The 16,434-nt window shown below is 40.3% G+C and overlaps 1 long non-coding RNA gene across 1 annotated transcript; it reads right to left on the bottom strand.

The window, feature by feature from the left end:
* Positions 1-2,040: 2,040 nt before the first annotated feature.
* Positions 2,041-16,032, bottom strand: LOC113896556. The gene is made up of 3 exons (XR_003512051.1): positions 15,771-16,032; positions 3,002-3,081; positions 2,041-2,691 (listed from the first exon to the last, which is right to left on the bottom strand). It is a non-coding gene; the product is annotated as an uncharacterized LOC113896556 (long non-coding RNA).
* Positions 16,033-16,434: the final 402 nt, after the last annotated feature.

The raw sequence follows: 16,434 nt of genomic DNA, 5'->3' as shown, positions 1-16,434 counted from the left end.
TATATGCAATGAAATATTACTAGACATAAAAAATAGTGAAATTCTGCATTTTCAAAAATGTGGACAGACCTAAAGTATATTATGCTTAGTAAGATAAGACAAATACTATATTTGATATATGTTATCACTTATATGTAAAATCTAAAATATAAAATAAATGAACAAATATAACAAAATAGAAACAGACTCACAGATACAGAGAACAAGTCAGTAGTTCCAGTGGGGAGAAGGAGGGGAAGGAGCCAGATAGTGGTATGGGATTAAGAGACATAAACTGCTATGTATAAAATAAATACGCAACAAGGGTATATTATACAGCACAGAGAATGTAGTCATGATTTCATAATAATTTTAAAAGGATTATAATTTATTAAAATACTGAAACTAATATAGTATTGTAAATCAACTATAATGTTTTTAAACATTTCTAAAGAAAGAAACAAATTATGCTGGTCTGTGATTCTGTCTAATGTATTGGGCTGCTTCTGCATCACCCGTAAGAACTACTGAAGAATTGTCCCTGTTGACCCTGTCACCACCACAACCCAACACGTTCAGTGGTTTCCTGCCAACACAGAAAACAAGGGAAAAGAGAGAGAGAGAAAGAGAGAGAGAGACTCCTGATATAGTCATAAAGCATAATAACAGAGAATTATGCCCTTAGATTTTAAAAGTCACTAGATCACAGAACCTGATCCCCAGAAAGAGTGTGTGTGTGTGTGTGTGTGACAATTGAAACTACGATAAGTATCTTTTTTGGTGGGGGAGCCATATGCTTAACAGATTTTTTATGTATTTAAAAAAAATTTTTTTTTAATTGGAGGAAAATTGCTTTACAATGTTGTGTTGGTTTCTGCCATACAACAGTGCAAATCAGCCATAATTATACATATATACTCTCCCTCTTGGGCCCCCTACCCTCCCACATTGCACCTTCTAAGTCATCACAGAGCACCAGGCTGGCTTCCCTGTGTTATATAGCAGCTTCTCACCAGCTATCTAGTTTTCACCTGATGGTGTATATATATATTGATGCTACTTTCTCCATTCATTCCACTCTCTCCTTTCCCAACTGTGTCTACAAGTCCAGTCTCTACTTCTGCATCTTCATCCCTTCCCTGCAAATAGGTTCATCAATACCATTTTTCTAGATTTGATATATATGAGTTAATATACAATATTTGTTTTTCTCTTTCTGATTTACTTCACTCTGTATAACAGGCTCTAAGTTCATCCACCTCACTAGAACTGACTCAAATTCAGTCTTTCTATGCCTGACTAACATTCCATTGTATATATGTACTACATCTTCTTTATCCATTTACCTATAGATGGACATCTAGGTTGCTTCCATGTCCTGGCTATTGTAAATAATGCTGCAATGAACTTTGGGGTATGTGTGTCTATTAGAATTGTGGCTTTCTCAGGGTATGTGCCCAATAGTAGAATTACTGGGTCATATGGTAGATTTCATTGGAAAAGACTCTGATGCTGGGAGGGATTGGGGGCAGGAGGAGAAGGGGACGACAGAGGATGAGATGGCTGGATGGCATCACTGACTCGATGGACATGAGTCTGAGTGAACTCTGGGAGTTAGTGATGGACAGGGAGGCCTGGTGTGCTGCGATTCATGGGGTCGCAAAGAGTCGGACACAACTGAGCGACTGATCTGATCTGATCTGATGGTAGATTTATTCCTAGCTTTTAAAGGAATATCCATACTGTTCTCCATAATGGCTGTATCAGTTTACATTCCCACCATCTGATAAGCATCTAATTATCAATTATACTCAGCAAATTATGCCTCTGACTTACATTTGTAACCTAGGGGTTAAATCAAGAATATAGACATTAGAGGCTGTTAGCACGTTAAACATATGTTTATATATTCCAACAAGGTGATTTTTAAATATTTTATTATAATTTTTATTACTAATTATTGACCATTTGCAAGATGCCAGTCACTATCTAAGGATTTTATATGTTACCTCATTTAATCTTTAAAACATTCTATGACATTATCCTGGCAGTATTGACTGCTCCTTTTGCTTGGGAGTTTTCTCACTATCTGATGTTAGTATCAGTGAATAGAAGCTAAGCTAGAGACTTGGGAGAGAATCTCTCACTGAGAGATGGGCAACAACAATGACAACAAAAAAGTCCAGAACCTCAAAGCATTTATAATTTAGAAGGAAAAAATAAGGCAGATGTCCAATCAAATCAAACATTATATGCTGGATGGATCATAAAAATAATATTCAAATGTTAAATGGTTTTCTAGGCAAACTGTCAGGCTCTTCTTTCCTTCATTCCATTCTGGATCCTTATGTGCTCTGAAGTAAATACCTACAAGGCTCCTTACTAAAAACTGTCCCTCTCTTATCCATATGGTCTCCATGGGTGCCATCCCATAAAAATGTGATGCCCTTTCCCTGGCCAGTGTTGATGATTCAGGGCTGGTCGCCTACCAAAGCCTATCCAATGACAGAAGCCATTGCCTAGTGACAGCTGATTGGTTCAGATATAAACCCCGACCCTCAGATTTACCTGAACCCTTCCATGGAAGTTTTGGGACAAGACTGATGTAAAGGACCCAGGCTTTTTGTGGCTGCCCACATGCTAAGGTATAAAAACTGGGACTTTTTGTGGCCTTGTTTCTCATCTTGTTAATCACAGGAAGAGGGTTTCATCCTGTGGAAAGAAACAAAGATGAAATAAGGTATGTGAGGAGTTATTCAAAGGGTCTTGAACCCTGAGTCCAATTGCTCCTGAAGCGCAGACACATGCCAGGTTTTAAATTGCTTATGATACTCAACTAACACAGTAAATTGCTGTTTTCACTTAATCCACTTGGAACTAGTTTTCTAGAACCAAGGGTCCTTATAAGTACATGGTCCTGGTAGGTCTCACGTCTCTGGTTCCAGTTTAAGTCCACCCAGCCAGATTTGGTCACTGCCTGATTCCTGCATTTAGACCTTCCTGGATGTGAGCATTGACCTACCTTTCAACTTGATGTCTTTGTTCTCTCAGTTGGGGCTTCCCCACCCTCATCCCATTCTGCAGAACTCCATCTTGAATCTCCTGTGAAGACAGGGGAATTGTTCTTTGGACAGGTTCCAAAGAAACTGTGACACCCAGGGGCAGCTGTGGACAGTGCCGAAGCTGTGTCGGATGGCGCCAGAGCTGCTGTGGGAGAATTTGAGGAAGGAGCAAGCGGATCCAGCTACAAGGGCCAGGGAGGTCCACAGGGATTTAGCTAACCCTCCAAGGCTGGTGGGACTCTAATCAGTGGAGAGGACTGGGATTAAGTGGAAGGAAACTTGAAATGAATACTTCAAGCAGAAGGAACAAAATAAGCCAAACTGTTTGTGAGGAAATGGGTAAGTCCAGCTTTAGTGGATCTAAGTAAAAAAGCCTTCCATCCTGATTCCTATATTATTCAGTAGATTTGACTCCAATTGACTTCATCCTTTCAAAAAATTTTTGCAGGGGGAGGGAGACAGTTGATTACAGGCCTGCTGTTTGGGAAAAAAAAAAAAAAGAATACCTTCAGAAAATATGGAAAATTATGAAATCACCTATAATCTTTCTACCTATTCAGATACAATCTCAACTAATATTTGTCTATCTGCTTATTACCTCTTTTTAAAGCATCTAAACATTTATATAAAAGTAGATTTGAGCCATTTATACAGTGTGGCATCCCAGTTTTTTTCACTTTCAATATTTTATGAGCAAAATGTCATTAAATATACACAACATGATTCTACATCATTGTCATTAAAAGGCCTCATGGCATTCTCTGTGTGAGCTTATAGTAATGTCTTAACCAGTTCCCCCTTGGCAGACATTTAAGCTGCTTCCAATCAGGTTGCGAGTATGCGTGTGTGTGTCTTTGCTTTTATATAAAAAACCATGATGACAGATCTTTACACATTTGTTTGCTTGTTTTAGTAAGATAAATTTCAACAAGTGGGATTGCTGTGTTAAAGGACTTTCATATTTTCAAGTCCTTTGATATATATTGTCAAATGCCCCTTAGCAATGTGCCAGGTTACATGACCACCATCACTGTATGAAACAATTTTCCTCACCCTTTACAGACTTTCTAGACTCAGTTTTATTCTTTACTGTCTGTCCAGTAGGTAAAATCCAGATACCATGGTTATACAATTTCAGTTCAGTTCAGTTCAGTTGCTCAGTTGTGTCCGACTCTTTGACACCCTATGAACTGCAGCACGCCAGGCCTCCCTGTCTATCACCAACTCCCGGAGTTTACCCAAACTCATGTCCATTGAGTCGGTGATGCCATCCAACCATCTCATCCTCTGTTGACCCCTTCTCCTCCTGTCCTCAACCTTTCCCAGCATCAGGATCTTTTCAAATGAGTCAGTTCTTCACATCAGGTGGCCAAAGTATTGGAGTTCAGCTTCAACAACAGTCCTTCCAATGAACACCCAGGACTGATCTCCTTTAGGATGGACTGGTTGGATTTCCTTGCAGTCCAAGGGACTCTCAAGAGTCTTCTCCAACACCACAGTTCAAAAGCATCAATTCTTCACTGCTCAGCTTTCTTTATAGTCCAATTCTCACATCTATATATGACTACTGAAAAAACCACAGCCTTGACTAGACGGACCTTTGTGGACAAAGTAACATCTCTGCTTTTTAATATACTGTCTAGGTTGGTCATAACTTTCCTTCCAAAGAGTAAGCATCTTTTAATTTCATGGCTGCAATCACCATCTGCAGTGATTTTGGAGCCCAGAAAAATAAAGTCAGCCACTGTTTCCACTGTTTCCCCATCTATTTCCCAGGAAGTGATGGGATGCCATGATCTTAGTTTTTCTGAATGTTGAGCTTTAAGCCAACTTTTTCACTCTTCTCTTTCAATTTCATCAAGAGGCTTTTTAGTTCTTCTTCACTTTCTGCCATAAGGGTGGTGTCATCTGCATATCTGAGGTGATTGATATTTCTCCTGGCAATCTTGATTCCAGCCTATGCTTCTTCCATCCCAGCGTTTCTCATGATGTCCTCTGCATATAAGTTAAATAAGCAGGGTGACAATACACTGCCTTGACGTGCTCCTTTTCCTATTTGGAACCAGCCTATTGTTCCATGTCCAGTTCTAATTTTTGCTTCCTAACCTGCATATAGGTTTCTCAAGAGGCAGGTCAAGTGGTCTGGTATTCCAATGTCTTTCAGAATTTTCCACAGTCTGTTGTGATCCACACAGTCAAAGGCTTTGGCATAGTCAATAAAGCAGAAACAGATGTTTTTCTGGAAATATCTTGCTTTTTCAATGATCCAGTGGATGTTGGCAATGTGATCTCTGGTTCTTCTGTCTTTTCTAAAACCAGCTTGAACATCTGGAAGTTCATGGTTCACATACTGCTGAAGCCTGGCTTGGAGAATTTTGAGCATTACTTTACTAAAGTGTGAGATGAGTACAGTTGTACGGTAGTTTGAGCGTTCTTTGGCATTGCCTTTCTTTGGGATTGGAATGAAAACTGACCTTTTCCAGTCCTGTGGCCACTGCTGAGTTTTCCAGGTTTGCTGGCATACTGAGTGCAGCACTTTCACAGCATCATCTTTTAGGACTTGAAATTAGCTCAACTGAAATTCCATCACCTCCCGTAGCTTAGTTCGTAGTGATGCTTCCTAAGGCCCACTTGACTTCACATTCCAGGATATCTGGCTCTAGGTGAGTGATCACACCATTGTGATTATCTGGGTTGTGAAGATCTTTTTTGTATAGTTCTTCTGTGTATTCTTGCCACCTCTTCTTAATATCTTCTGCTTCTGTTAGGTCCATACCATTTCTGTCCTTTATCGAGCCCATCTTTGCATGAAATGTTCCCTTGGGATCTCTAATTTTCTTGAAGAGATCTCTAGTCTTTCCCATCCTATTGTTTTCCTCTATTTCTTTGCATTGATCGCTGCAGAAGGCTTTCTTATCTCTCCTTGCTATTCTTTGGGACTCTGCATTCAGATGCTTATATCTTTCCTTTTCTCCTTTGCTTTTCCCTTCTCTTCTTTTCACAGCTATTTGTAAGGCCTCCTCAGACAGCCATTTTGCCTTTTTGCATTTGTTTTTCTTGGGGATGGTCTTGCTCCCTGTCTCCTGTACAGTGTCATGAACCTCCATCCATAGTTCATCAGGCACTCTGTCTATAAGATCTAGTCCCTTAAATCTATTTCTCACTTCCACTGTATACAATTTACATGTCCTTTATTAATATACAAATTTTATATGATTATTGATCACTCATGTATTTTATTTATGATTTATACATTCATATCATTTTCACATTCTTATAATGAATGTTACTCACCTTTTTGTGATTGATCAAAATAATTTTTTAAATATCTAATGTTAATTACCTATTATTTAAACAAGTTGAATGTATGTTTTAAATATATCTTTTGTGATTTAACTTGATAATGTGAGAGGTTTTGCCACATAAGTTTTACATTTTTATTTATAGTCATATTCTTTCTTTTATGGTTTCTGATATTAATGCCATTGCTAAAAAGAATTTCCCTAACCCTAAGAAGCTGAAACTATGCACCTATGCTTTCTTTTAGTATTTTCATGATTTAGATGCTTGTATTCAATCTCTATTTGTGTGGAATTTATATTTACAAATATATATATATTATATTGTAAGGTGAGAAGTAAGGCTCTAACTTTATTTTTTTCCAAATATCCAAAACTGACACCATTTTTGTCAATTTTATCACATATTAATGTCACCTTTATCATATATTAATTTTCATGCATAGTTGATCTTGTTTCAGATGATCTATGCTCTTCCAGTGATCTGCGAGCCTACCCTCTGCCGGTCTCATTATCCAGCATTTGAATCTAGTAGGGCAATTCCCTGGAGAAGGCAATGGCAACCCCCCCAGTACTCTTGCCTGGAAAATCCCATGGACGGAGGAGCCTGGTAGGCTGCAGTCCATGGGGTCACTGGGAGTTGGACATGACTGAGTGACTTCACTTTCACTTTTCACTTTCATGCATTGGAGAAGGAAATGGCAACCCACTCCAGTGTTCTTGCCTGGAGAATCCCAGGGACAGGGGAGCCTGGTGGGCTGCCGTCTATGGGGTCTCACAGAGTCGGACACGACTGAAGCGACTTAGCAGCATCAGCAGCAGCAGCAGCAGGGCAATTCCCTCCATGTAGCCTTCCTTTTTTGAAAAAAAAAAAAAAAAAAAAAGGCTATTCTTAAGCATTTATTCTTCCAGAAGTACTTTGGAATCATTTTGTTAAGTTCCTTCCAAATTCCATTGATATTTTGGATGGAATTGCCTTAAATTAATAGATTAAACTGTGGGACATTGACATCTTTACAAGACTTCCAGAAGCATAATAAATCTTTCTGTTTGTTCAAGACCTCTTTCATTCTCCGTACTAAAATTGTGTCATTTTTTCCATTTAGGTCCTGTACACTTCTTGTTAAAGTTATTCCTGGGTGTTACATATTTATTTGCTATTGTGAGTTAAATCTCTTTGGCGTAATACTTTATAGAAAGTTCATGCTGGTATATAGCAAGCCATTGAGAAATACGTATGTATAGATGGAAGTGGAGGTAACAGGTAGAGACTGAGATAGACATTGTTGAACCTGTCTGGTGCAGCAGGAGCTATGGAAGAACTCCTGAGAAAGAGGATGAGAGAGAAATGTCCTGACTTCTCTGTTTCATCCCAACACTTTTCTAAAAGTTTCTTGAGGGGTTTCGTGTTCATCTTGGCTGTCCTCAGCACCTACTGGATGCTAAAAGAATGAAGTGAAGTGAGGTGAAGTGAAGTTGAACCTACTTAAATACAAATGATTGACATGCTGACTCTCTGGAGCCCTGCCACACTTTGACATCCCTCCCTGGTGATGGTTCCCTGTTTCGTGTCTTCTCCCTTTGCTTAGTTCAGCATTGTTGATGGCAGAGTCTATGTTTTTTCCATGTTTGTGTTCCCCACATGATCTAACCCAGCCTGGCACAAAGCTCAACCAATGCTCATGTACTCCATGAAGGAGCAGATGTCCTCATCTATAAAGTGGGAGTCTTGAACATCTGCCCTTTGAACAGCCTGTGTGATAGAGTGATTCCTCTTGGTCTCCTAGCTTTAGGGAGGTGAGAAGTGGATTTTCCTTCCTTCTGTGCTGCCTGCATGTGTCTGTTCTCCTCCTGATGAGTCATCTGGAGCCAGACACCATCGCTCTCAGACAGAACATGTCAGGTACTTGCTCAGGAGCAGCGGGGCCATAAATCTATGCTGTGTCCCTGTGGTTACTTAGGGAACCCTGGGGCCCAGCCAGAAAGAGGGGCACTGCAGACAGAGAAGGCTCTGGCCAGTGTCCCAGCCTCCCGGCGACAGCCCAGCCAGCACTTCCCTCTCTCTAGTTTGGAACCAAGGTCCTGTCCCCTGTAGAGGGCAAAGGTGGCCTCCAGCCAAGAGGTTCTGAAATGCACCAAGATCCTCCTACCAGACATTCAGAGAGACAGAAGGGATCAGTTAGCAAAATGACTGTGACAGGAACCAGGGCAGCTGGAATCTGGTTCTATACTTCATTCCTTCACCATTACACAGGCAAGCATAGGCAGATCCCCCTTCTACTCTCTGCGGGTGTGAAGAGTAAATGAAACATTATATTAAACTGCTTGGCTTAAGTCCTGATCACAGCAAACAATTAACAGAGGCAGTTGTAAATGTCATTATTATTATTTGTACTGAGAGCAGCAATAATAACTTGTTCTCACTATAATCTCCAAAGTATTTATCCCACTTTAAAGACGAGGAAACTGAGCCCAGAGAGATAAAGTGACTTGCTCAAAGTGCTTCTACTGAGAATCAAAGTCACTGGTTAATAGCCAGCTAGTTACTATAATGCACAGGGATTATTCTACTAAGTCCTAGGGGAAGGAGAGACACTATCATTCAGCTCCATTCAGCTCCAGAGCCAGACAGGTGCCCTCACTGTCGTTGCATGATGGCTGGAATACTTCCAGAACTTACTCTAAATGCTTTGTAGTCTAATTCTCAAATCCCATGAACAAGGAGTCCCTGGGCTCTCATTGGCTCCGATTGGCTCAGAGTGTCCACTTCTAGAGCTGGAAGGGAAGGTCAGCCTAAGCCCAGCAGACAGTAGTGGGCACAAAGGGATGTGGAATGGAGGCTAAGGGCCCAAGCAGGATGTGTGTGTTTATGTGTGGTCTTAAAACATTTGCCAAAATGTTTACAGAGATGCTTTCTCTGGATAGTGGAATAAGAAGTTGATTTCTCTTTTGTTTTCTATCTTTTCCAGAGGTTTACCATAAGCACATAGTTTGATAATTTTTTAAAAGCTGTTTTCATTTAGTGGTTAAATAATGCAAATAATATACAGTTATATTAGATATGTTGAATTTTAAGAGTTTGGGGCTGGATATTTGAAGCCTCAGTCCCAGTTCTGGCTCTGAATGACCATGGTCATGTCACTTGTCTGGCCTCAATTCCACTATCGTAAATGAGAGAAGGGTCACACAACCTCTGCAGTCTCTTCCAGTTATGATTCTCTCCCCTTCTGTGTACATACAGCAAGTGAAAAGGTGCAGATCAGCTGGGTCCTAGGAGATCTGCCTGAATGTGAAGAGACTCTTGAACAACACAGCTTTGAACTCTATGGATACTCTTACACAGATTTGTTTTCAGTGAATATGTACTATGTAACATAACTACACAATCCCCAATTGATCTGTGGATACAGAAGACCAAGGCTGACTGCAAACCCTTCTGTCTTGACCCCTAAGCTCCTTCTCAGCCCCTCTCCCCACCCGCGTTGTTCTAGAGTCAACTGCTACTTTCTCTAGTTGCCGCAAGCAGGGGCTACTCTTCCTTGTGGTTCATGGGCTTCTCACTGCAGTGGCTTCTCTTGTTGCAGAGAATGAGCTCTAGGGTAAGTGGGCGTCAGCAGTTGTGGCACACGGGCTTCGTTGCTCCCAGGCCTGTGGACATCTACCCAGTGTCCCCTGCATTGGCAGATTCTTAACCACTGGATCACCAGGGAAATTCAGTTTTTTGTTTGTTTGTTTGTAATTTTTTTTTTAACTGAAGTAGACTTACTGCATTGTGTTAGTTTCATGTATACAGCAAAGTCATTCAGTTATTCAACTGTATATGTATATATATATTCTTTTTCTGTAATTATTGCTTAATAGAAATCAGTTCTGAATAAAAAATGGGCACATTTATGTAGTTGAGAGAGTTTCTTCAGAAGTTGAACATGCTCCCAGAGCTCCTAAAAGAGTGCCCTCCTCAGTGGAGACCAGTTAGCTGACTCCAGCCCTGAGAAATCTCTCCCTCCCTAAGAGAGAAGAATTAGCATTACTGGCTGGGCCTACTATGTGTCCAGCCTAATACAAAGTATGTTATAGACATCATCTAATTTAAACTCATAATGTTGTTACCATCATATATTCGACAAGCAACTAAAGTCTCCTGCACCATTATTGAATGCTTGCCTTCCCATGAAGATCCTTGGGAGGAAGAAATGCTCTTTGTTCATCTTCATATGTCCCTCAGACCCTAACACAGGGCTTGATAAACACTTGCTAATCATTAGAAACCTCCTATCACTGCTTTTTGGGCTCCATAGAGGATTATTCCTAATATCAAAGGTTTGACCAGCTCTTAGGTTAAGAGAATGATGATCAGATTAAAGGGGAGGATAAGGAACAACAGATTAGGTGATTATCCACTGTTGACAGGAAGCTGTCACTTTAAAGAGTTGTCCTGCTATGCACAGGGCATTCAGGAAATAGGACATTGGATAGGTAGACTTTGATCAGAAGCAGGTTAGAAAGGTCAGGATTAGGGGTGTCTGGAAGCAATCTGAGAGCACTGGGAATTTTATTTTTATTGAAATACAGTGGCTGTACAATATTATGTTAGTTTCAGGTATGCTCCATAATGATTTGTCATTTACATACATTATGAAATGATCACCACAATAAGGCTAGCAACCATCTGTCCCCAAACAGAGCCATTACTACAGTACTGACCATATTCCTTATGTTGGATATTACATCCCTGTGACTTGTTTATTTTATCACTGGAGATCTGTACCTCTTCATCCCTTTCTCCTATTTTGTCTACCCTGTCATCTCTCTTCATTCTGTTTCTTCTCTATACCTATTAGTCTGTTTTCCTTTTGTTTTGTTTGTTTTTTAGATTCCACATATAAATGAGATCATGCAGTGTCTTTTTCTATCTGATTTATTTCACTGAGCATAATATACTCTAGATCCATCCATGTTGTTACAAATGACAAGATTTCCTTTTCTTATCAGATGAATAATTTTCCACTGGGTGTGTGTTTGTGTGTATACATATATCACATCTTTATCCATTCTATCTATGGGCACTTAAGTTGCTTCTGTATCTTGGCTATTGTAAATAATGCTGCAGTGAACATTGGAGTGCATATATCTTTTCTAATTAGCACTTTTGTTTTCTTTGGGTAAATACCCAGAAGTGCAATTGCTGGATTATATGGCAATTCTATTTTTAATTTTTTATGAAGATCCATACTGTTTTCCATGGTGGCTGCACCAATTCACATTTCTACCAATAGCGCAAGAGGGTTCCCTTTTCTCTACATCCTTGCCAACACTTATTTGTTGTCTTTTTTATGGAAAACAAAAGCAAAAATAAACACATGGGACTATATCAAACTAAAAGCTTTTTGCACAGCAAAGAAGACTATCAGTAAAATAAAAAGGCAGCCTACTGAATAGGAAAATATATTGGCAAACAGTCTATCCAGTAAGAGATTAATATCCAAAATATACAAAGAACTAACACAACTCAATATCAAGAAAATAAACAACCCAATTTAAAAATGGGCAGAGGACCTAAATAGATATTCTTCCAAAGAAGACATACAAATGGCCAACAGACACATGAAAAGATGTTCAGGATCACTAATCATCAGAGAAATATGCAAATCAAAACCACAGTGAGATATCACCTCACACCTGTCAGAGAGCATTGGGATCTTGGACAAGGGTTAGAGTTGAAAGGAAGGGAAGATTGCAGGAGGAGAGTGGATTTCCAACACAAAATTCACTGGAAAAATAGAAAGAGTAAAGAAAGACAGACAACCAAACAAATCAAACTTCCTTCTACACAATTTTGCCTATAAGAAGCTCTGGTTTTAGGGATGGGATTAGATGTTGGGATCAAAAAAGTGGGTCAAAAACAAGAACAAAAAAAAAATGTCTAGAGAAAGTCCATTGAAGGACAAAAGTTTCACAAATTTTCCCTTATTTTGTGTTTCAGTTAAGTCTGAAATCAACCTGCACTTTTCATCCACTCATTCATTCCATTACTCACCTAATAAATATTTATTGAGCACATAGAATCCATCAGACAGTGTACTGGCTCCTCAGATGAGCAAAAAGAAACAATGTGCCTGCTCTCATTGAGTCTGAAATCTAGAGAGAGAGGCAGATATTGATCCAATAATCACATGAAGGTGTGAGTATAAAACACAAACCAGGTGGAATGCCATGAAGGAGAGAGATGTGGTTTTCTGAGAGCAGAGAAAAAAGGAACCTCACCTAAACTGGGGTGGGGAGGGGAAAGACAATCTTCCCGGAGGAATTGACCCCTGACTTGAGATGTGAAGAACCATGGGCCCCTGGCAAGGAACAAACCACAGCAAGTGGAGTCATTTTTAATGGGTCTAGCCAAAGCAAAACTAGTAGTACTGGTATGCAGACAATCTAAGGTTAAGACCTACACCTTCCAAGAACCCACCTATGAGACATTCAGCAAAGTCATTTGTACTTTCTGGGCCTCCATTTGATGATCTGTAAAATGGGAATGATGGACTAAAATGACATTTCTCAAAATATGGTCTGCTGATCTTCTGCAGCAGAAGACACATGAAAAACGGGTTACTTGTGAAAAATATAAATTCCTGGACCTCACTTCATACCTACTGGATCAAAGTATCTTGGGCTACAATTCTTGTACCTCCTCATATCTAGAAAAGAACTAAAATTCTTCATGCTGATGTCTGCTCCTTGTGACTAACAGAAACCTTTTGCAAAAAAATATGTGCTTGATTGTATGTACTCCCCCTTCACCAAAATCATATATGTACTGACCTTCCCTTCTACCTCTTTGGAGCTATTTCTCAGAGCTGTCTGAAATGCTGTCTTCCTAAATAAAATGTAACTCACAACTCAAAAAAAAAAAAATTACATATATATATATATATATATATATATATATATATATTGCTAGGTCCCAAGATCTGCATTTTAAGGCTACTCTAGGTGGCTCTTATGCTCAATAAAGTTTGAGCATCTGGGTAGGCAAACTTTTACCTGCTAAGTGGCTCTTTATTTCTGTCTAAATTCCCAGGTTCCCAATGGAGCAGCACCAAAAAGAGGTAAAGTGGGCAGTCCTCCAGACTGAGAGAAGGAACTTACTAAAGTTTTCAGGTGACAACAAAAGATCTGAGCTTTTATACCTGGAGTTGGTCCAGTTGTTTTAGGGACAAGTTCCCCAGACTGACTTGAGAGAAAACAGCTCTAGACTGATTTTTTTTTTTAAGGTTTATGAGTGTTTTGTTAATATTTATTTTTGTTTATTTATTTATTTGGCTCTGCTGGATCTTATTTGCAGCACATGAGACCTTTGATCTTTGTTGCAGTGTGTGGTATCTTTAGATGAGGCATGTGGGATCTAGTTCCCTGACCATGGATAGAACCAGGACCCCCTGCAATGGGAATGCAAAATTTTAGCCACAGGACCACCAGGGAAGTCCCTGAATTTTTTTTTTTTTTTTTTTTTTTTTCTTTTTTACCTTCCACTCCACTCCTGGGATTCACTTGAAAATATATATTTACTGAAGTCTGTTCCCTGCCCTTTTCCCTCCCTTCTTCTTTCCCTTCTCATGACTCTGGTTCTCTGAAGTTTTGGGAGCCAGTGGAATTTCACATAGGTCTCCCCTTCCTTTCCTGCCTTTCTAGGGCATGATTGGTCACCTCTGATGTGAGCTGCCCTGCCGGCTGGGCCAAGCTGTTTCCCTTTCCCTCTGCACAGCAAGCTCATAGAACCCACCACCCACATACCCCACCCCACCCCTAAGGCACCAACACCCATACTGGTGGTCTCCAACCTCATTTTGAGTCTCTGTGTGAAGAAATATTTCCAGCAGGTCCTGAGCTCTCTAGGTGTAGTAGAGCCAGTCTCACAAGTTGCCTTTCAAAGGCCAGGTATATTATTTCCACCTACTGGCCAAAATACTTGTATTAAAATGAAATAGTGCATATAAAGCACATAACTCCAGCCTAGCACACAGAAAACTCTCAACAAATGTTAGTGTCTTTTATATTTATGTTATTTTTCCAGCCACTGTTTGTTTAGGGGTATTTATAAGGGAAGAAAAAAGAAATCAGCTATATCAACTGGCAAGTAAGAGGTTGAAAGTATCAGCGAGAGATCAACTAGGAAGATCTGTACCTACATATTCCAGATACTGAGAATCCTGTTGTATGTTTTTAAGATATACAGAACATCAACAATAACTAGCTGAGAGCTTTCTATGACCAGGCAAAGTTTCATTTAATCCTCATAGGAATTATTAAAATCCACATTTTACAAATAAACAGAAGCTTAACTAAACAAAGTCCCAAAGTGACAAAGCTAGGAAATGGCAGCAACTTGAATTTAATCCGATGTTTAATAAGCTACTTCCTTAGGTCTAAATGATATCTCTCATGCTGTCTTAGGAGGCTATATCTACTCTCTCTGTCTCTCTCTCTGAGATAGACAGACAACAGTTGATTTCCATCATAAGATTAATAACTTTTGCAGTCCTTAAAGGCAATTTTTAAATCAGGTCCCCTACGCTTCTTCTTGGAAGAAGTAAGGCTCAAGCCTGATACAAGCTCTTGCCCTCACTTGAGGTTCCCAGGGAGGGGTTAGCAGGAAAGATGCAGTCCTCAGATCTCACCCAGAGAAGGACCCACATTGTGTGGTAGCACACAGATCAGAACAAATTCTGTCTCTCTGACCAAGGTCTCTGACCTGCTGAGATACCCAGAAATTCCTGTCACTTTATCTGTGAGGTCAGCCTACAGTCAAACTCAGGTTATCTGAGAGGTGAAAAGTGCCACCTTTAAGTCAAACCATATCTGTTCTAATCCCATCTCTGAATAATCTTGAGCAAATTAATAAATCACTCTTATCCTCAGTTTCCTCACCTGTGAATTAGAGCCAATAGTGTCTTCTACAAAAGTGTTGTATGCAGGGTTAAATAAGATGATGCCTGTGAATTAGCCTGACACAGGCTTGATGCATAACTATACTCATAGTTAATTAACATAGGGCTATTGGAAGAGGGCAATGCTTATGTCTAAACGGATAGTACTCTAAAGAATTAGGGAAATATTTGGAAGCTTTTCCAAGAACTTGTAATTCACACCATGCCCTAACTGCTCCGTGCTATGTGCTCAGTCGCTTAGTCATGTCCAGCTCTTCGCGACCCTATGGACTGTAGCCTGACAGGCTCCTCTGTCCATGGGGATTCTCCAGGCAATAATACTGGAGTAGGTTGCCATGCCATCCTCCAGGGGATCTTCCCAACCCAGGGGTCAAACCCAGGTCTTCCGCATTGCAGGTGGATTCTTTACTACTGTCTGAGCCACCAGGGAACCCCCTATCTAGAAGTTTCTACAAAATCTTCCACATACCCTATCCCCGAGCACTTACCAGGGCAGTCCCACAAAAGGCAGAAAACCAATGCTCCTCCTCCTTCTCCCTTCATCTTTTCATGACTCCCAAGGCAACCTTCCAAATCTGTGGGTCTGGCGTCCAGTAAACAGTAAAGAAACGCTGGGCATTTCCTGTCCCAGCGTTCCTCAGGACACGATCGAGATGGGCAAAGCCAACTGCTTCTTTCTCACAGGCCTCCCTCCTCCACCATGTCCACGGGGCCTGACGTGATCTCACACACATTTCCCAAACATGTCCACCCCGATCCCTGGGTCCTGCCCAGTCACCTCTGCCAAAGAAGCCAGAGATCACTCTATGACATCACTTCCTTGCCTTGCTCCCTAGGGGCCCGGTCTGTCTACTCCAAAGCTTGGCTCTAACACTTTGTCCAGATACAATTTTTAGATGCCCCCAAGGAAAAAGGTTCCCACCACTTCTTTTAGACCTTTCTGAACTTGGTGGTCACCACAAGTGAAAATCCCCCAAAAGAGGTTTGATGGTTTGGTTCAAAGAACCCAAAAGAGGAAGAAGAGGAAGTCAGAGAAACACGAGACCTATGTCAAATATTTATGTGTTTCCTTATTTAACTCACATTACTGTTCAATGTCAGGCACAATTCTCTCTACATCCTCAGATGCACATTCCCATTATCCATCTTACA

The sequence above is a fragment of the Bos indicus x Bos taurus genome, chromosome 7 (assembly GCF_003369695.1).
Source record: "Bos indicus x Bos taurus breed Angus x Brahman F1 hybrid chromosome 7, Bos_hybrid_MaternalHap_v2.0, whole genome shotgun sequence".
NCBI lineage: Eukaryota > Metazoa > Chordata > Mammalia > Artiodactyla > Bovidae > Bos > Bos indicus x Bos taurus.
This window is presented reverse-complemented; position numbering and strand designations above follow the sequence as displayed.